Source organism: Lissotriton vulgaris, chromosome 3_1 (assembly GCF_964263255.1).
Source record: "Lissotriton vulgaris chromosome 3_1, aLisVul1.2, whole genome shotgun sequence".
NCBI classification, from domain to species: domain Eukaryota; kingdom Metazoa; phylum Chordata; class Amphibia; order Caudata; family Salamandridae; genus Lissotriton; species Lissotriton vulgaris.
The window spans coordinates 1,727,161,695-1,727,184,315 of NC_141689.1; positions in this window are offsets into that span (position 1 = coordinate 1,727,161,695).

Here is a 22,621-nt window from a genome sequence, read left to right on the forward strand (position 1 = left end):
AATATACGGAGGGCCTAAAGAGAGTGATTCAGAGCCCGGAGATGTCTTCTTTCCTGTCTGTGGGCAGTCGCAGTCTCTTGATGGCAACAGGCCTCGGGGACTCCTCCTAGATGCGGGGGCCCACTGTTTCTGTGCACCGGATTGCTTCCTCTGACAACTAGAGACCGCTGATATTTAATCGAGTCCCAAAATGGCCCTCCTTGATGGGCGCACTTTAGAAGCAGTCCCTGGCTCTTTTTGCTGCTTTACTGAGGCGGCAAACCATCTTGCGGCATCCCTCCCTATCGGTCTCTGACTCCAGCTCTGAGCGGGAAGGCCACTTCTCACCACCCCAGCAGAAACCGGAACGGCCCGCACCTGGCTCCTGAAGTCCCAAAGTCCAATGGAGCTCCCTCTACACTTCTTGGAGGGACTTGACTGCAGGCTACTGACTAGTCTCAGAATATTAAACAGGTAAGGGTTGTGCCCTCACCCCTCCTGACCCATCCTGAGTACAATAGACTCTTCGTGGGCCCAACTCCTCAAATCTGCCACGTCACCCCAAAGACAAAATCTAATCTTCACTCCCCCACAGACTATTGACCTTGGCTCATATCATCTTGCTGTCTGAGGGTTAACAGCACTGAAACTCAATTTTGGGCTCCATAGGGGTCCATCCTCTGACCCCCTATTCAAAATGGCAGGCTAAAACTTCATACACAGAAACAGAGGATGGACCAACACTCCTGACACAGATTCATGGAAAGAGACATAGGGCTACGCATTCACTTCATTCTACATTCTACAATCAGGAAAGAATTTGACCTAGCACCCCACTCTGCCTATGGAAAGTGACATAGGTCTACCTCCCAAAGAGTAAAAATACAGGGAAATAGTTAGAGAGTCAACCTCTGTCCTGAGTCATTATCTATGAGTAACCATCATATTTATCGTGTTTGATTGCCTATTTGAATTTATCCATATTAGCAATGTAACCTATCTAATCTGCTCCTGACTTTAATTCATCTCAGAGTAATCATCATATTTATCATGTTTGTTTACCTATTTAATTTGCTCCAAATTAGCTATGTAATCTGTTTTGCTATCTAATCTGCTCCTGATTTTAACTCCTCACTTGTTTACCCTACTTCCCTATCCTGCCCCTATTTTTCTACCCTCCACTCTCCCAGCGCCCCCCCACTTTTTTGTTACTAATCCTCCTCTCCTGCTCTACCCCATCTCCTTAACTTCCCTGTCTTCACTCTGTCTTCCCCCCAAGTCCACCCAACATGCCCCCTCACAGCACCGACCATCAACCCCAGGACCCTATTCTCCCCAAACATGACCCCAACTCCTGGACCATTCTTTACAACCCTAACCTCTCCAAACATGCAAGGAAAAACTTCAAACATAAACTCCATATCCGTAAACCTGAAACACTCATTGTTGATAACTACCTCAGCCTCACCTCCCCCATTATCACCAACTACATCTTTTACTCCAAACGCCCTTCCAATGGAAGAGCATCTTCCTTCAACACCTCCCTATCTCTAAATCAACCAAAATACCATATGGATTAAAAATATCCACTGCTCCCTCCCCAGCCTTTCATGGTGATATTGATATCTCCATCTTCAAAACAGGTAACATCCTCATACAAGCCAAAGCACCCTGCCTTTCCATCTTCGAACACAACGTCAGCACTCTATCTTTCCTCATTGTCCACTCGGTGCCTAACACCCTACCTCCCTAAATAAATAGCACCCCTCATACCTCTTCCTCCCTCCTCCCCCTGCTCTACCTAAATTCTCAACCAACAAGCTAACACCATCTTCGAACAATGGACTTCACCATCTCCCTCCTTGGACCTCTCTACTGCCAATGACATCCCCTATCCCATCCCCCTCTAATTTCCCTCTCTCCCCTTACACTCTGAACTCCCACTCCTCGGGCCCCCTCTTGAATAACGTTAGCCCCCAATCCCGGTTACCCACTTATCACTCCCCTCCCATGACCCCAACCCCCTGACCCCCAACCTCCCTCCCCTGACCCAACCACTCACATACTCCACCATCCTTTCTCCTCAATCACCCAACTCAACTCCCTACCCCTCTACTTCTACCCATCCCGTACACCCTCTTCTCCTCCCCATCCCTTCTATCCTCCCCCATTAGGCCCTACCTATTCCACCTCCCAACCATTCACCCCAACCCCTGATAAACATGCATCCCCCTTTCCCCAGATCATATTCCTCCCTTCTCCTATGCCCCTTCAATCCCTCCCTTTACCCGTATGGCTCCACACCTACACAACATCAAACTCGACCTATCTAATTTTACTACCGAGCCCCTTTCTACTCCAAGCCCCTTCACTCCTCACCCCACTCCTTCTACCCCGTCTCCCCCTCACGCTCTAGTCCACCCTCCGCAAATAACACAGATCACACCCTCTCGGTACCTCCCTTCACCTTAATTGCCCAGATCCTACACAACATTGAACGTGACCTTTCTAATTTAACTACTGAATTTGCCCAACTCATGAATGATTTTTTCCTCCTCAGCTCAAAAACCGTCCCACACCATAAAATCCCTGCCCTCCCTCAAAAATCCTTTACACCCCACACAACCATTGGAGATCGCAACTTCTCCGCTGCCGTACGTATTGACCTCTCTGCACCTCTAAGCATCTCTCCCCGTCCGAACTCGCCGACCTATGCAGCTCCTACCTTCCTAATGTACCAACAACCAACCCTCCACTCCCCTACGTGCCCATTCCTGTTATCATAGGGACAAATAGAACCCCCACCTTCCCCGCTTCCCCCAGACCACCGCCCCAACACACGTCTATCCACTCTTGCCCACCCTCCATATACAACCCCACACCACTGAGTGCATGCTCGTCAACTGTTGCTCCGCTGCCCTACACACCATGGAAGTTTCTGAAACAATCCTGAGTAAATCCATTGATATTGCACTCCTCACAGAAACCTTGCTCAATGACCACTCAACGAGCATACTTGACCTACTCTCTCCTCCGGGATACTCTATTCTTAGAAAAGATAGACCAGACAGAGTAGGGGGTGGACTTGCCATTATCTTTAAAAATGAATTTCAGATATCCCTTGTCACTAACCCAGGCTACTACTCCTGCGAATACCTGGAAGCTGAACTGTCAACTCAAAACTCCCTCCCAATTTGCCTACACAACATCTATCGCCCCCCGGGACCACCACAACCCTTCATTGAGGACTTATCTGAGCTCCTGACGAAATACGCATTATCCAACTTAAAACATCTCTTTCTTGGGTATCTTAACCTCAATTGGAACGATACCAATGACCCCACTATCTCCCTCCTCACTACTCTTCTTGAGATCAGTGAACTCAAACAACTTTGCCTATCCCCAACACACACTAAAGGAGCCATACTTGACATCATTTTGTCCAACGAAGATCTGCCCTCCATGACCAATATCATCCCCATTGACTGGACTGACCATCACCTTATACTGTTCACCATTGCTACCTTAGGTAGCCTCCCCTCCTAAAATTAACAGACCTAAGAAACTGACCAGAAACCTAAAATGTATCCCTACAGTTGTTCTCCAATCTAAACTCCAAGCTCAACTTCTTCTAATTTCCCCCTCACAAAATGTGAATGAGCTCACTGAAACTCTTTAATAAAACTGTCACTGATATTCTTTACCAACTGACCTGCCTAAACTCAAACATCAAAGAAGCACACCCTCAAACTCCTGATTTAATACCAAGATAAATAATGAAAGACGGGCACTCAGACTGTTGGAAAGAACCTGGAGACACCATCCCTCACCCTCCCATCTTGCACTTCTCAGACGTGCTAGATCCACGTACAAAAACACATCCTCAAGGCAAAGGCATTCTTCTTCTGCACTCAACTTGATAGTGCCAAAAACAAACCCGGGGAATTCTTCAAAATCATTCAAAACCAAACTTCCCCCGCACCTCCAAATATGACAGCCTCCTCAGCCAAATGTGAAGAAATTGCCCACTTCTCAGAAAAAATTCCTTCCCACTCAACTACCCTCCAACTCGCTCCCTAATGACCATTCTCACCCACCCACTTCCCTACCACCCCAACTACTCCCCTGGTCTCTATCCTACCACATCACCGGTTACCAACTCCCCTTAATCACAACTAAAGAACAATGCCTCCTTGCTCAACTTCCCCCCCGTCACTGAGCTAGAAGTCCTTAAAAAAACCGTCCTCCCACACAAAAGACCACATACCCTCTACCCCTGGTTTCCTTAAAGTTCGGATTTGTTTTGTTTTAGGAATTTGGTACGGGGCTCTCCTGGCCTTTCTAACCCCTTGTCTCCTCTGCAACTTTTTCGCACTATGGAGAAGTTGTTCAAATGTTTAAGTCATGCAAATGACGATGATGAACGTTGACTTTTGTTGGACAGCATTTCAATATTTATCTGTTGATCTGTAGAAATTCCAGAATAGCTTGCTGTTACTGTCTCCACAGTTTTTCATCTCCTATTGACAAACCTTGTGACCTACCTTCACCATCAAAACAGCGTTGCACTATTCTTTCCTTTCCTGATCTGCAAGTTTGTATTGCTCTGTCCCACACTGTCCAAACTACCTTATCTTGCACTCCTGTGGAGTCCATACTACTACTTTCTTCCCCCTTTTTATCCTGTTGGTCTCTAATAATTACAGATGAGTAGCAACACTTAGTTAACTGTCTCCACAGTAAGCCTGATTTATTTTCTACAAGGACCCACTAACCTCGATTTCCACAACCTGATTAAAATATGTGATTCAGTGTCAATCAGTATTTAATTGGTGATGTATTGTTTTTCCGCTAGCCTGGTCACCTACCTCTACCTCTCTCTGCTCGCTCCACTTGCCTTGTTTAACCAGTTTATATTGTGTTTATCTGTATCAATTAGTATATAATCTGTGATATATTGGTATCTTACTAGCCTGATCTCCTACCTCTGCCTTTCTCCGCTCTATATTGACAACCTTTATAATATCTTAGCTTTTCACTGTCCTACCCTACCACTGCCCCCAAATTTTCCTTTCCCCTCCCCAACCCCCCATTCTCTTCTCTCCTACCCCCGCCCCCCTGATCTGATGGCGGAACTCCTAAAAACTCAACACTCTCTACCCCCACTCCCCCTCCTTCTGCGCTCTTACCTTTAGCTCCTTCTTCTTAAATTTCCCACTCTCCAGATGCACTCTTATCCTTAGGCCCCTTGTCTATATATCTACCCCACCTCTTTGCTCGCTCATCTTCTCTCTACTAGCCTAACTTTACCACCATGTCCCGCCTCAATACCACACACACACCACCCCCCATTCAACCCCTACTGATAAACAGTCCATCCTCACCAAACACGGACCAAACTCCTTGACCATCCCATATCCTCCCTGACTCTCGAAAAATGCCAGAAAGAATCTTAAAAATACATTTTTAAAATGACACCCCTACACCCTTATCGAAGACAACTATCACACCCCACATCTCCCATTAAAACTAACTATATTTTCTACACCAAACGCCCCTCGAAAAAGAAAGAGTACCTTTTTACACCACCGCCCAGTATATAGCGCAATCAGAATCCCCCATGGTTTTAAACTTACCACTTCTCCTACCTCACTCTTCCCTGGTGATATAACCATTTCCATCTACAGAACTGGAAATATCTTAATCCAAGCCTCTGAACAACACCTCTTTAGCACTCTTTCTAACCAGCTGACACTAACCTCTCCCCCAACACCTCCTCAACCCCCAACTCCTCAGTGCACCCCTCAACCACCACAACTCCTAACACTCTCCCTAACAACAGTCCCTTCTACAACAACTACTACCCTGGCACCCATACCTGAATTCTCTCCTACAGTAACACTATCCCCCCTAGCTAAACCAGCCCCATGCCCCATCCAAGACCACCTCCCAGAGAATCACTCTACCACACCATGACACTTCTTCCTGCTTTGACTCACCCTCCCCTTTAACTCCTGGCCCCTACTACTCTGACATTCACCCCCCAACTCCTCTAATACACTCCTCCATATTCCCACACCCCACAATGACCGTCCACCCCTACACGAACTTCTTCCCCAGTACCCCTCCCCCCGCCAATCCAACCCATAACGACTAAAACCCCCCACATCCATGCCCTGGCCCCTTCATCCTCAAATGACACTTCTATGTCACCCTCACTCGAACCCTCCCCAGCTGCACTCCTGTCCACTCCAACCACCTCTACATCCCTCCTTCTTAACCTCAGGCAGACACATCGTAACTTAGATGACAATCTCGTTACCCTAGCTACAAACCTTACCCTACTCAGGAAAGATTTCAATCAATTCAAAAACTACAAACCCAATGACCGGCCCTCTTGCCCCCCCTCTATGCTAACCCACAAAAACACTTAGTTCCCAAACATGGGTTAACAACGCCAGTCCTCTCCTGCTTTCACAGACCCCTACGAACCTCCAACACCTACTCCGCCCCTGACCTCCCTACCCTCCACCTCTCCTAACTTAATGACCTCCCACCAAAATAATTTCCCCTCTTTCACTCCAATATCCCTGTTATTTTGGGAACCAGCAGAATCCCAGAGCCTCCTAACACCCTGAGACTCTCAACTTACTAGTATTCAATTACTCCCTCCTACCACCATACCCAAACCCCTGACCTGCATGCTCGTCAACTGCTGTTCAGCTGTCCGACATGCGACTGAAATCTCAGAAACCATTCTTTACGAAGACATCGATATCACCTTCCTCACGGAAACTTGGCTCAAAGACCATTCAACACCCATCGTGGACCTTCTTTCCCCCCCTGGCTACTCTATTCTTTGGGGTGGCCTAGCTATCATTTTTAAAGAAGAATTTCAACTCTCCCCTATTATTAACACTGACTACACAACCTTCGAATACTTAGGCGCCAAACTCAAATTTAAATGCTCCCCCCCTATACGAATGCATAACATCTATCATTCCCCGGGTGAACCCCTTCCCTTTGCAGAAGAATTCTCCGACCTCCTTACTAAATCGTTACTTTCCAGCTCCAAAAACCTTTTCCTAGGAGATTTCAACCTCGACCGGAACGAACCTAATGACCCGGCAATCAGCCTCATCAATAATCTCCTTGAGATTAGTGACATCAAGCAACTTTGCCTCTCCCCTACCCACACCAAAGGAGCTACCCTTGACACAATCATCTCCAACCCAGATCTAACATCCCTATGCAACATCATCCCCATCAACTGGTCTGGCCATCATCTCATTCTGTTCACAATATCATCCCCAGCTGCCCCTCCTGCCCCTATAAAAACAAATAAATCTACAATTGCAGTTAGAAAATTTAAACACATCCCTCCTGGCTCACTGGAATATCAACTCCAATCCCAACTTAGACTCACTCCCCCCACTTCTAATGCTAATGATCTTACGGAGCATCTGAAAACTAAAACATTAAAAAATGCCCCCTCTAAATTTTGGTTCACACTAGACTGTCGGAAAGAACATGGAGACAACACCCTTCCCCATTCCATCCTACCCTCCTTAGAACAGGCAGAGCTTATTACAAAAAGCACATCTTCTCAGAGAAAGCGCCATTCTTTTGTCTTCAACTCTCTCATGCCAAAAACAGACCTAGAGAACTGTTCAATATTATTAGAAACCAAACCGACCCGGCACCCCTTAACCTGGTTGCCTCCACAACAAATGCGAAGAAATTGACAACTTTTTCTGTGAAAAAATCAAAAAAATGGACCGCTACCCTCGATCACCCCTCAACCACCCCTGATTACAGCACCTCTTTCACCTCTCCCTGACCCCCTCTCCCTCCTCCCTTCTCTTTCCCCTCCAGAACCCATTTCCCTTCCGCTTAAAAATAATGCCTCATGGCATAATTTCCACCCTGTATCAGAACAGGAGGTCCTCAACATTTTAGCCAAAGTTAAACCTTCCTCCCACACCAAAGATCCCTTCCCTTCCGCACTCATCCAAGATCTCAAACATGTCATTGTCCCCTACTGGACCAACATCATTAATGCCACCCTCTCAACAGGGAATGTACCCATCTCCCTTCAAATCGGGCAAATCACTCCCATCCCCAAAAATCCCAAAGCTGACCCCAACGACCCTAATAATCGCCGCCCCATCTCCAACCTCCCCCTCCTCTCCAAAGCCCTATAAAAATTTGCCCTCCTCCAACTGGACAAGCGCATTGACACATTCAACCTGCTTGACCCCCTCCAATCTAGCTTCCGCAAAGGGTGAAGCACGGAAACTGCGCTTCTCAACATAGTCGATGATATTAACCTAGCCCTGGACAAGGGTGATACCTACCTACTCATCCTTCTTGACCTTTCCGCGGCATTTGATACAGTACACCACCCAACCCTACTAAACACACTCAAAAATCGCTTCGGGTTCAGTGGCACTGTCCTTAATTGATTCACTTCCTACTTTTAACATAGAACCCAACAAATTAAAATTCAAAACTGCCTCTCTAGCCCAACCTCTGTCACCCTTGGTGTTCCTCAAGAATCCATCCTCTCTCCCGCTCTCGTTAACCCTTTTATGGAACCCCTTATCCGGATACACAAACAAGAAAAAATCAACTACCACCTATATGCTGACGGCACACAATTGTACTATAAAATAAAATCCCATGCAGATATCCTGCACCTTAGCTCGGCCTTAACCAAGATCCAAACCTGGTTCCACAACAATCATCTGAAACTCAATCCTAACAAAACCATCTCCCCATCCAAACATGGATCGCCGACCTTAATGCGCTAAATTGCTGTCTCTCCCTTGCCGATTCTGTTAAATCACTAGGCATCACCATCAACAATAAACTCACACTTAATTCCCACGTCATGAACTCTTCAAAAAGTGTACTCTTCACTCTCCGGCATCTCAAAAAAATCAAACCTTTTATCACAGCTGAAGACTTCAAATTAATTATCCAGTCTCTTGTTCTATCCAAAATAGACTGTGGTAATGCCCTTCTCTCTGGCACCCCCAAAATCCATCAGGCCTCCTTCAAATCCGTTCTCAACCTTGCCGCCAGGTTAACAACAAACTGTAAACGCATGGACCACATCTCCCCTGCCATCAAGTCCCTCCAGTGGCTCCCCATTGAAGGCAGATCCTCCTATAAAATTGCCTGCATTACTCACAACGCCCTTTACCAGAAGATCCCATCCTACCTCTCCACTACACTTAAAAAAACTGGCTGTGCCCGAACACTGAGAAGCTCCAACACTCTCCTTCTCATTCACCCCCTACTCAAAAAAGATGCTTCAAAATCCTGCTCCTTCTCAGGTAAGGCCGCAACCATTTGGAATGCCCTACCCAAAGACCTTCCATGCAACCCATCCTACCACAGATTAAAAAAAGACCTTAAAATTCATCTGCTCACTACATTCCGGGGAAACTAAATCCCTGATCTCCTTTCTGACATCCTCTCCTCCTCCCTCCTTAGACTTCTCCCTCTTCCGCATTCACCCCCACTTTCCTTTTGTTGCCTCCCTTCCCACTCCCCCTCTCTTTACCACCCACTACTTACTATGTCCTTTAAATCCTCCTTGACATTCTATTAATTTCCCTATCTACAATAATATTCTGGCTCCTGCAACTTGCTATGCTATCTCTACCTATGTGTGCCTTTAATCATTATTGATTTCTCCATATTATTACCTGTATTTTGCATTGGTTTTAACACCTGTAGACCCCGTCTGTGGTCAACTACTATGATTGTTTTTCTTTTTTTTTCTTCATGATGTACTTCCATTGCTGATGTAAAGCGCTCTGATACCCTCAAGTGGAGCTAGCACTATGTAAAACCTTCAAAAAAAATAAATACCCACACATCATCGCCCCATTCTTGACCACAATCATCAATACCTCTCTCTCCACGGGCTGTGTCCTGACCTCGCTTCAACTTGAACAAATCTTGTCCATAATTAAAACCCCAATGCTGACCCCAATGACCCAAATATTCTCCGCCTCATTACTAAGCTTCTTCTTCTCCCAGAGGTCCTTGAAAAATGTGTCCTACTACAACTCGACAAACACATTGAAAAATACAACCTACTCGACCCCCTTCAATCTGGCTTCAGGAAAGGCTGCAGCACCCAAACGGCAATGCTCAATGTCATAGATGACATCCATCAAACACTTGATAATGGCAAGACCTGCCTTCTTATCATTTTAGATCTCTCAGTAGCATTCGATACAGTCAACCATTCAGCCCTACGTAATGTTCTTAGGACCCGTTTCGGCCTTAATGGTACCACCGACAAATGGTTCATCTCTTACCTACAACACCGAACTCAGCAAATCAAAATTCAAAATTATCTCTCAAACCCCACTCCCTTGGAGTCTCCCAAGGATCTATTCTCTCTCCCTCCCTTTTTAACCCCTTTATGGAACCCCTCATTCTTTAAACAAGCAGGCATCACCTACCACCTCTACGTCGATGACACCAAAATCTATTACAAGATTAAAACTCATGCAGAGATCTTACATCTGAACAACAACCATACCAAGATCCAAACCTGGTTCCATTCAAATCATCTCAAACTTAACCCTAATATAACCAAAATCATTCTCTTCTCCCCTTAATATAACCCTCTCCCCATTCAATCATGGATTTCTGATCTTAATGCACTCAGCTGCTCATTCTCACTGTCCAACTCCGTCAAATCTCTTGGCATTTCTATCAACAACACCCTAACCCTTAACGTTTAAATCAACAACTCTGCCAAAGGAGCCCTCTTCACTCTCCGTCATCTTAAGAAAATCAAACCATTCATACCCACTGATGAATTTGAACTTGTAGTTCAGTCACTTTTTCTTTCACGTATTGATTATGGTAACGCCATTCTCAACAGAATCCCAAGGTCCACCTTGCTCCAATCAAAGCTGTGCTCAACCTTGCAGCCAGGCTCATCACAGACTGCAAACGCTTCGATCATATCTCCCCAGCTCTCAAATCTTTTAAATGGCTCCCTATCGAAGGCAGATCTGCTTACAAAACTGCCTGCATTACTCATAAAGCCCTCCACCAAAACACTTCGCAGTACCTCTCCAAGAAACTCCTCATTGCTGGCACCACTCGTCCTTTGAGAAGCACCATCACCCTCCTCCTAATCCAACCTGTGCCTGAAAAGAAAGCCACGCAATCTCGCTCCTTCTCTGGCAATGCCCCTACTATCTGGAATGCCCTCCCAGAAAACCTGCGTTGTAACCCCTTCTATTCCAGTTTAAAAAAAGACCTCAAACCCCACCTCCTCAATCACTATTGGGGATCCTTACCTGTGCCCTACTCCTGATCTCTTATCACCTACTATATTTGTTCAGTAATATTTATCCTTCTTCCGGTACTCCACTCTACCTAATTACTTGAAATGTATAGCTCCAGCTCCTGATTATCTATCTTTATTTGTATAATGCTCAAGTGTTTACTTTGTATATTTCACAATATTGTTTCTTTACCTTTTATATGCTTTTATACCATGTTTGCCTTATACTATCCTAATCATGTAAAGCGCTCTGATACCTCTGGGTCTAGCCAGTGCTATATAAAACTTTTAAAATAAAAAATAAAATTATTAAACATCACTAGCCTCAGATCTTTGGCCAAATGACAACCCAGCAGCGTTCCTGCGCTGTCTCTTGTTACATGGAACCTTGTCTTTGCCATGCTTTACTTCTAATTCAATGACTCCCTGCAGTAATATCAGAGTGTCTCCGCCATAAGTAAAGATTCTAGCTTTTGTCATCAACAGCGGTGGTCGTGGCTTGATCTGCTGGTAGTGGGCAGCATCCAGTTATTCACCGACACCCCCATGTCTATGAGCGCCATGACCGTTCTTTCTCCTATGTTTCCTGGCACATGGGAGGCGGGCGTTTCTTGTTGTTTGTTCTTTCGGTGTAAGAAATGACAAACACCTAGTCCTCCTCATCATCATCTGTGATCCTCATCCTCCTGCACAGACTGACCACCTCTTCTTCGTCTTCCACTGCCTTGAGCACTTGTCTCCTGTAACCCCGCTCCCTCGTCTTTCCTTTTGCTATCGGAGCCTTGGCTGCACTTCTACACACTTTGGCAAAATGTCCCATTTTGCCACACAGCAGACATGGTTTACCTTGGGAAAGGCAACTCCTTGGTGGATGACTGTCGAGTCTGCAACTGCCACAACCTCTGCCTCCTGCCCATGCTCCTCCTGTTGCACCTCCTCTGTCAGATCTATTCCTAACGGCTTCCACCCTTTCATCTTTGACCATTACAGGCTGCACCTGTAGTGGGCCCATCGACCTTCTCATTACGGCAGACTCCATCTCACCTGTTCTCGCGTCCACGAGCTCTTGCGATCTTCCAAGCACGAGGATATCATCTAGCGAGATATCCGGCTGTCTCAGAATTAGCTTCCTCAAATCTGACGACTTGCAACCTTGAATCAACTGCACCCTGATCTCTAGCTGATTGTCTATTCCCATGCACAAGCTGGCCAATTTCCTCAACCTGGCAAGGAACATGTCCATCGACTCCTCTTCCTTTTGTTTTGCCTGCCTCAGTTTAAAATTGTCAAAATCCGGATTCAATTGCGGGTCGAAGTAGCGGTCCAATGCTTTCACCACCTTCTCATAATCATTTATGTCCGGTGTGTTGCGGTAAGTCTTGAAACAGTTCATATAGCTCGTCTCCTCCCATGTGTAGTGTGGTCGACCGTTTGACTGCCCCATTCATTTCACGCACCGTCACAAAATAATTCTCCAACTGTCCTATCCATTTGCACCATCTGGGAGCCTCTGTAGCGTGGTCCGCCAATTGACTGAATGGCAGCAATGCCGCCAGTGTGGTAAAGGCCCCTTGCTCTGCAGCACCTTCTTTTCCACCTTCCGCCTGTTGAGACATCTTTGGTAGTGTGCCCCAGCTATGCCTTTGTGCTCCTGATCACGTTCCTTTTGACGCCAGATGTCACTTCTATCTGGACCTTGGGCTTTCTTCAGTGTCTGACCTTGCTTGACTCTGCCCCAGCCCTTCAGAAATGTTGTGTCTTCAGATGGTTCCTGCTCTCTGTTGTGCCATCTGTCTTATGTGGTGTTGGTGTGGGTTTGTTGACCCCTTTTAAAAAACAAAAGAAATTCAATTTAAATAATTTGTATTTGCTGTTCCAGGTCCTCCGGGTATGTGATTCACACGCTCTTCCATCGGATGACTCAGTCAGGCCTACTTGCCTCTCTCTTGTGCTTCCCTCCCGGTGGCTTCACCTTTCACATGGGCCTGCCGCTCCGACACGCTTGAGCGTCTGCAGGCCACACCCCTTCTTCTCTCGCATGCGGCCGCACGCGCTCAGCCTCACTTCACTGGTGCCACCGCTCTAGGAAAGGGGGGGCCACTCGGCCCCCACGGACACATGGCTGGGCACGGCCCCCCTTGCCTCTCCCGATTGGTTGGTTGATCCCGTTTTGACCTGGAGGCGGTGTTGGTGCTTCCGGGTCAAGGGGCGGGACCACAAGGGGGGTTTAAGAGCCTGGGGGGCGCTGGAAGCACCCTCTTTGTGACCACGCTTCCCAGGCTCTCTCCTCGCCCCACTGTGGGGGGCGATAATTTTCCTGTGTTTTTTATTTTAGGTGCAGCATTGGCGAAGTGGTTCGTTTCCCGGGGACTCGGGCGAAGACTCACTGTGCGTACCAAGGTGTTTGCAAGAGCTCCACGGAGACAGCGGAGCCTTTTCTTCACCGTGTGGAGGGTGGTCGAGGACACTTGAGGTGACTGAGTTTCTCAGCGAGTCGGCAGCACGGTACCCTGAGACCCGGAGAGGCCGCAAAAAGAGGGCAGGACGCTTGTGTGGGCAATAATTCGGAATTGGTCCGCAAGGATATCTAGTAAGGTGCAGAGTCACGGTGCAGTGCCCCAGGTGGTGGAAGCACCAGTGAGTCTGTGTGGTAAGGGGTTGTGATTAGGGCAACGCTCAGACTCCTTGAATCATAGGCTGGAACGAACAACGCGTGTGTGTGGGCAATAATTCGGAATCGGTCGGCGAGGATATCAAGTAAGGTGCAGAGTCGCAGTGCAGTGCCCCAGGTGGTGGAAGCACCGGTGAGTCAGTGCGGGAAGGGGTTGTGATTAGGGCATTGCTCAGACCCCTTGAATCATAGGCTGGAACGAACGTTAGGTGTTAGTTGGAGGGAAGTGGTGCAGTTCAATCTCCACAAGAAGCGTGTTAAGGTCTCAGTTAGGCGGAAAGTCAACGTTTGAGTGTATCAGGCGGAGCAGGGTAGGCCATGGTTAGTACCTGGATGGGAGACCGTTTTTAAACATTGTTTTAGAATCTGCCCAATTACATTAAAATATGCTTTTACGGTTTTAAGCCGCTATTAGGGGCCAGGTGGGGCTCCAGGAGGACTCTTAAAGATAAGGGTGAGTTAAGAGACTGCCACCTCCCCCCAGTGCATTTATTGTGATTTCTTGTCAGGACTGTGGGGTAGAGGGTAATTTACCAATTGCAAGGGGCATAGGCTGTGTTACCAAGGTGTTTTGGAAAATAATTTTGATATTTTACATTTGTTTTTGTTCCCAATTGCAAATGAACTTTGTGTTGTGGAGCAATTTTGGTTGTAACATTTCTTTCGTCCTAGGCTAACAGACAAGGGCCGCTGTGGACCGAGTAGCTGCGGAGCTCACGGTGGACGGCGGAATCCGAGGACACGGGCAGGCCTGCATTTCACTGCTTCTGGCGGGCCACGGGGCTAGAGTTCGCTCACCCAAACACTTTCTAGGCTAGCTGGTGTGTGCGGTCACAGTTGTGTGGTGCTTATGGCCAGCCTGTGAGCCTCAGGTACAAGGCCCTTTGTGCCCATAAGTAACGTATTGTGTAGTGCAGGTGCTAGTAAGAAAATGTCTGGTAAACGCGGCGCAGGGAATTCACGCATGGAGCTAATGTTTCAGACCATGATGCGCAGGATGTCGGCAATGGACAAGAGGTTGGGAAAGGTGGATAAATTGGGTAAGTCAGTGGCAGAATTGGGTCAGAGGGTTGATGCACAGGCAGGGCCATCAGGGAGACCCAAACGGACAATAGTGCCACGTAGACCAAGGGGGGAATTTGCGGCCCGCCTAAGCGTGGCCGAGCCAAGAAGGGTGTTAATAACCCCTCCAAGCCCGGTGTAGGAGGGGGGTACCTGGGGCCAGTCCCCAGCAGAGCGCCTGCAGCACCTGAGACTCCCATGACACCTCCTCCGATCCCGATAAGTGTACCGGTAGCACCGGCTCCAGCCTCGCCACCCATAAGCTTAGTCCCAACAGTGGTCCCACCCGGAAGTCAGGCCAGCCTATCACCTGGGGTGGGTCAAGTACCCCCTGAACTGGCAGCGCAGATAGTGGCAGTGCTTCCATGGTTGGGGATTGGGGGAATGCTACCTTCCGCGGCTGACCCCACGGCCGAGGCACAGACAAATGGTCGCAAAATTATGGTGGCGAGGGGCGACAGTAGCATGCCAGGCACACCAGTTTCTCCCCAAACAGGTCCAGCAAGCAATGTGGGCACAGTCAAGACCATAGAACCAACACAACTCACAGAAAGTGGTAAGGAGATTGCCTTGCCGGTGTTAGGCAAAGGCATGATACCCTCTAGGGGGGGCGAAGTTGGCACAGCATGTCTCACAGAGTGTGAAAGAACTAATTTGGGAAGACAAATATGTAAACATTTTCCTATTGCTGATAGACAAAAGGGAATGGGAATATGCCAAGTCGCAGAAAGATATGATGTTGCCTAGTGAATAGCCGTCTCAGTTGTATAAATTCAGGGTGGAGAAGACGCTCATCAACTGGATCAGGGCTTTTTCTGTGTTTGTGGCGGTTACAGCTGAACGTTCCCCTACAATGCAGGCGGAGATGGCTTGTTATCAGAGTAGGATTACAATGTACTGTGAGAATCATGGGGGGGATGCATGGAAAGGATATGACATAGCGTTCAGGAAAGCTGAGTAATTTAACAAATCTTCATCCTGGGACAAGGTTGTCTCTATTTCCTGGCATTCTCAGTTTGAAAGGGGGCAATCGGTAGGCGCTAGCACCTGCTGGAACAAAGGATATTCGCCCAAGTTCCAGCAGCCCTTTAGGGCAGCGCAAGGGGGGGAAGTGGCCCATAAGGCCAAGTGTAATACAGGTGGGAAGGGCGTGTGCTGGGATTTCAACAGGCGAACATGCACCAGGGCGCCAAGGCACTTGCAAATTCAGGCACGCGTGTTACATATGCGGCCACCCTTCCCACCCAGAAACGACATGCCGGTCAAAGGGTAGTACTTCAGGCAACAGGGGGAGAAGGAAAACAGAATAGCGGGGAACACCCCTAGGTTGCCCATTCCCCCATTGACATCTTGGCTATGATTCCTTGGCTAAATAGATACCCAGACCATAACTCCGCAAGGTTGCTGCAGGAGGGCTTCACATACGGTTTTCGGATTCCAGCGAGAGGGTATAACGGGTCACCGCAGTGTAGGAACTAGTTGTCAGTCAAACACAATCCTGGGGTGGTAGCAAAGAAAATCGAGAAAGAACTCCACCTTGGAAGAGTAGCGGGTCCTTTCCTTGACATCCCAGTAAACAATTTTGTCCGCTCACCCCTGGGTGTGGTCCCGAAGAAGGAAAAGGGCGAATTTAGACTCATACACAACCTTTCAGCACCTAGGGGCTCATCACTGAATGATGTGATTGACGAAATCATTTTTAGTGTGAAATATGCATCTTTTGACCAGGCAGTAATGATGTTGAGAGTTTTGGGCCCCGGGGCATTGATGGCTAAATCAGATATTGAGTCAGCATTTAGACTTCTGCAAGTACATCCACCTGACAAACACCTTCTGGGTTTTTCCTTCGAAGGGAAATATTATATGGATATGTGTATGCCCATGGGTTGCTCTATTTCATGTGCTTACTTTGAAACATTCAGTTCATTTCTGGAATGGGTTCTGAGACAATCGACGGGCCACCAGCATGTGATGCATTACCTTGACAACTTTCTTTTCCTGGGGGTGGCGGGCTCACAGGAGTACGCGTGGGCATTGAGTGAGTTTTGCGTGCTCATGTGTGCTTTTGGGGTCCCGCTGGCACCAAGAAAAACTGTGGGACATCTACATGCTTGGAATTCCTAGGCATTGAACTGGACTCCGTTGAGGGTTGTTTCAGGTTACCCATGGAAAAAATTGTGAAGTTCAGGGCAGCCCTTCAACAATGTTTGGTAAAGGAGAAAGTTACATTGCAGCAGTTGCAGCAGACTGTTGGCCAGCTGAATTTTGCATTAAGGGTCATCCCTATGGCACGTCCATTTTCCCGCTCAATTGCGCAAGCAATGACGGGCCTGCGAGACAAACACCATCACACGAGACTGTCAGTCGAGGTTCGCCAGGACATGCCAATATAGATTGCATTTCTGGAGGATTTCAATGGCAGGGTACTGTGGGGTGCCCCCACTGTGACCTCAGCAGAGTAAAGATTATGGACTGACGCTGCTGGCAGTGTAGTGTTTGGCGCCATACTTGGCAACAAGTGGGTGGCGCCAAGGTGGCCCGATTGGTGGGAGGAAAGTGGTTTGACAGCGAACATTGGCTTCCTAGAAAAGTTCCCAATATGGGTTGCTTTAAGGGTCTGGCCTGAGCACTTGTCTAATCGAGCCGTCATTTTATGGTCGGATAACATGACGGTAGTGAAATGCATCAATCAGCAGGCAGCACGGTGTAGGTTGATACTCCGCCTTATGAAGGAGATTGTGCTAAGATGCATGAAGTTGAAAGTGCAATTCAGGGCCAAACATGTTCCAGGGGTCTTGAATAACGCAGCTGGTGCCCTTTCTCGCTTTAAGATGCAGGTATTCAGGGAATACCTACCAGCTGCGGAGGCTTCACAAGCACACTTCCCAACAACACTTTGGCAGATTGGTGCCCCCAACTACAGGACCTCGTGGCAGCCAGCCTAGCTCCCAGGACCAGGACAGCTTACGAAGGGGCGTTCAGGTCTTACTGTAATTTCCTGGAACAGGATTGGGAGGCCAAATGGGATCAAGAGGCACATTTTACTGGGTACATGGACACATTGCACAGGGAGGGGTGCTCAGCTGCGACAGCTAGCAGACACAAGGCAGCTGTTTCTTTCTTCGCACAGACAAAGGGGGCCAGGGATCCTACGAAAAGCTTCTTAGTACGAAAGGCGATGAAGGGGTGGCGGGGCCTACAGGCAAACACCGCTGATGGCAGAAGGCCAATAGGTCTAGACCAGTTGGTAGTGGTATTGGTCGCCCTGCCGGACACATGCAGCTCTTCGGGAGAAGTGCTCCTATTCAAAGCCGCCTTTTCCCTGGCATTTTACGGGGCATTGCGGGTGAGTGAACTGATGGCTCGCAACAAACTTGACAGGTTGGGGGGTCTACAGTCTACTACTATACGGTGCGACTCGATGTGGGTCACCATTTGGAAATCTAAGACTGATCAGGAGGCCCGGGGGGAGAGTTCGGTGCTACACCGGGCACCGAACAACCCGTGCTGCCCAGTGTCGCATGTAGAGGCGTTCATCAGACAACGGGTGGATGTGGCAATGGGAGCATTGTTAATACATGCGGATGGTACCACGTTGACCAGGTTTCAATTCCAGAGAGTGTTAGCAATGGCTATCGCCAAAGCGGGTTTAAACCCCAAGGAATTCAGAACACATTCTTTCCGGATAGGGGCGGCCACCGAGGCCACTGCGAGGGGATTGCATGTCAACAGTGTGAAGAGAATTGGGAGATGGTCTTCCAATGTGAATAAGCATTATGTGCAGCTGCACATGTTGTGAAGGGCAGTTCAACCCCCCCGACACCTGCCTTGTTTATGTTTACCTTTCAGTTTCTCGGGCCTGTGATGCAAGACGGAAACTACTACGGGATCATCAAAGGCAACCATTAACATCTCAGCAACGGTAGGAAGACAGGAGGAGGACGCATGTAGTGTGGGTTGTTGGTCATTCTTATGTGAAGCGTGCTAAACCAATGTTCCTTTCAGGAGGGGCTAGATGGAGGGCGGAGTGCAGGGGTTTCAATATTTCCTTTCACGGCAGAGGGGGGCTCCGCCTTAGCCAGCTTAGGGGCTACATCTCTGACTTACTTGAAAGACATGCCACACCGCCCTCAGTGGTCATCCTGCATCTGGGTGGGAACGATCTGGTGACTCTAGGCAGAAGAGTCTTGTTGGAAGAGATTATCTCAGCTGAGGATTTTCTGGCAAAGTTGTTACCAGATTGCACCATAGTGTGGTCCCAATTGATACCTAGACTTCAGTGGAGGGGAGCTGAATCAGTCAGGGCGTTGAACCACTCGGTAAAGAGGGTCAACAATAAGATCGAGAAACTGTTTCGAACATCTCACCTGCCGAATTTCCCACATGGGTGCATTTGGGGCGATCAGTTCTACTTACGGGATGGGGTCCACTTGACAGAAGCAGGTAACGACCTATTGGTAAGGAACATACTAGCATGGTTAGAAGGTTGGGCGAGGTAGGTGTGACCTTTCAGTGTAGGCATTTTGGGGGGGCCAGATAGTCGGTCAACTATGCTGGCCTGTGGCGGTAAGGTCATAATCGGTGAGCAGCAATTTAAGGTCCTTAGGGGGCGGCACCAATATCGAATGGGGTTGCCCAGGGGGAGGGGCCACTGGTCTCTCCTAGAACTTCAGGGGCAGGATATCCGCTTGCTTGGAAGGGTGCGGGGGAGGGAGTCACGCTTTTCTCTGTCTGGTAGCCACCCTGCACATACACTATGACGTCAGCAAATGGCACGAGTGTAAGGGCCCTCCTTTTGGTTAAATGGAGTTCACGGAGCGTACAAGGGTAACCAGGAGAGGGAAGAACTCTCCCAGTAACCGGGCCCTTGTAGCGCATGCGCACTCAGGCGTGAGGGCGTAGCTAGGGAAAGGATCTGACACCGGTTAACGACCTTTCCGTAGGCCCAATAATTATTAGAATGCAAAATTGATGTAGGATGTTAGATTCGGTTAGGAAACAGGCTGTATTAGACATTTGTTAAGGTTAGCCCTTCATACCTGTCTACATTGCTGTAAATCTAATATCTGAATTTTGCATTTATTAATTGTGTAAATAATGTTTATTTTCAAGTTTCAATATTGTTTTCATATTTTAATAAATACGGCCGGGGCGTCGTGAGACCCCCTGCCTTCCAAAGAATTTTCTCGCCTGGTAATTACTACATGGATAGTAAATATTGTTGCATAATGAAGGGGGGTGGCCGGTAGTCCCAGCCCATGAGAAAAGGGGGGGGTGCTCGGCCCCCACGCACTCATGTCTGGGCACGGCCCCTCCTTGCCCCTCCCGATTTGTTGGTTGGTCCCGCCTTGACCCGGAGGCGGTGTTGGTGCTTCTGGGTCAAGGGGCGGGACCACAAGGGGGGTTTAAGAGCCTGGGGGGCACGGGAAGCACCCTCTTTGTGCCCGCACTTCCCAGGCTCGCTCCTCGCCCCGCTTTGGGGGCCGATAATTTTTCCCCACCCACCATCCCTGTTAGCAGATTTTTATGGGGACGGCGGTAGGTATCACCGGTGATAGTTTTGAACACTGTGCTTATTGATGTATTTTCTTCCTTAGGCCTTTTTTCCAGTGTACAGGAATATTTGTGTAAATATGCTTAAGTTGTTGTGTTGTTATGTACTTACTTGTTTTCTCCTTAGGCCTTTTTTCCCTTCATAGGTTTCGTAATTGTCGTATTTATTGCAATGGTCAGGCGGTAAGGTCATAATCGGTGAGCAGCAATTTAAGGTCCTTAGGGGGCGGCACTATTAGGGAATGGGGATGCCCAGGGGGAGGGGCCACTGGTCTCTCCTAGAACTTCAGGGGCAGGATATCCACTTGCTTGGAAGGGTGCGGGGGAGGGAGTCATGCTTTTCTCGGGCTGGTAGCCACCCCGCACATACACTAAGATGTCAGCAAATGGCGAGAGTGTAAGGGCCCTCCTTTTGGTTAAATGGAGTTCACGGAGCATACAAGGGTAACCAGGAGAGGGAAGAACTCTCCCGGTAACCGGGCCCTTGTTGCACATGCGCACTGAGGCGTGAGGGCGTAGCTAGGGAAAGGATCTGACACCAGTTAACGACCTTGCCGTAGGCCCAGTAATTATTAGAATGCAAAATTGATGTAGGATGTTAGATTCGGTTAGGAAACACACTGTATTAGACATTTGTTAAGGTTAGCCCTTCATACCTGTCTACATTGCTGTAAACCTGATGTCTGAATTTTGCATTTAATAATTGTATAAATAATGTTTACTTTCAAGTTTCAATGTTGTTTTCATATTTTAATAAATACGGCCGGGGGGTCATGAGACCCCTGCCTTCAAAAGAATTTTCTCGCCTAGTAATTACTACATTGATGGGAAATATTGTTGCATGATGAGGGGGGGTGGCCAGTAGTCCCAGCCCATTGGTTGCAGCCACTTACCAGCACTCCTCAGAGCAGCGGCACAGTGGGACACCAACTTCTTCCAGTGATCCTCCAGACCTGCTCTCCACGCCACACATGGCCACCTCGACCTCGCTCAGCGTCGGGACCCCACCGCTAGTGCCATGGCCTCCGGCACGTTGTGGATCCACACCTCCTCATCGCCAATGTAGCCTGATGCTTAGGCCTTACCAGAAGTGAGGGAATTGGGGGCAATAATAAATATGGGCCTTAGGGACACCACTCAGCCATACAGTAACAAGCCACACCACTTGCTGTGTACGTGACAACTGAGGTGTCATCTCCTTTATTTATATCTCTGGCCCAGAGGGTTGAGTGTTGCTACAATGTAAGGACGTGGCCGGGTGGCTCACTACAATTACCACGAAGGACAACTGACACCTGGCTAAGCTCAGGATTGTGAGAGTATAACTCAAATTGTAAGTGAAGCTGATTAACACTTATACCTCTACTTCGATTGTGACTCAATACACACAACTTGCTCACTTATACTTTTCTAACCCTCTCATAGATACTGTGACACAGTACAAACATTTTAAATCTCATTGATATAATTATTTAATCAGAGAGGACAGTAAATCAGCTTGCCTGTACATTTGGATCAACTAAGCACCTTTACACAACTTCTCATTATGGGCCCAAACTACTAAGCCTAGTTTGCAAACAAAATCCGTTTCATGCACAACAATTGGTTTGCAACCTTTGCTTCATTTTGTGGGGTGATTTTTTTTTTTTTAAAACCTTTATTTATGTAATGCACATTACACAGCGTCTGCCTACAACCCCTCAGGGCCGGACGCTATGACATATATTGAAAGAATAAAGAAGGACAGTACACTGTTAAAACGATCACTGAGCGTACATTATAGTGTGGAGCATGGAACTGTAGTAAAAGGATATTGAAGGTTTAATTTTATGATTTTGTCGAAGAAAAACAACAACACACAAGCACATGGTATCATACTGGCAAGGGTCATAGGAGGGGGAGGAATGGAAAAAGGAGTAAATATAGAAAGGAACACATCTGGCAAGGGGGAGCGAGCATGAAGGAAGAAAGGACACATATGATATGAAAAACAGAAAACGGAACGTCAATCATGGGGAGGAGGGGAGAGGAAC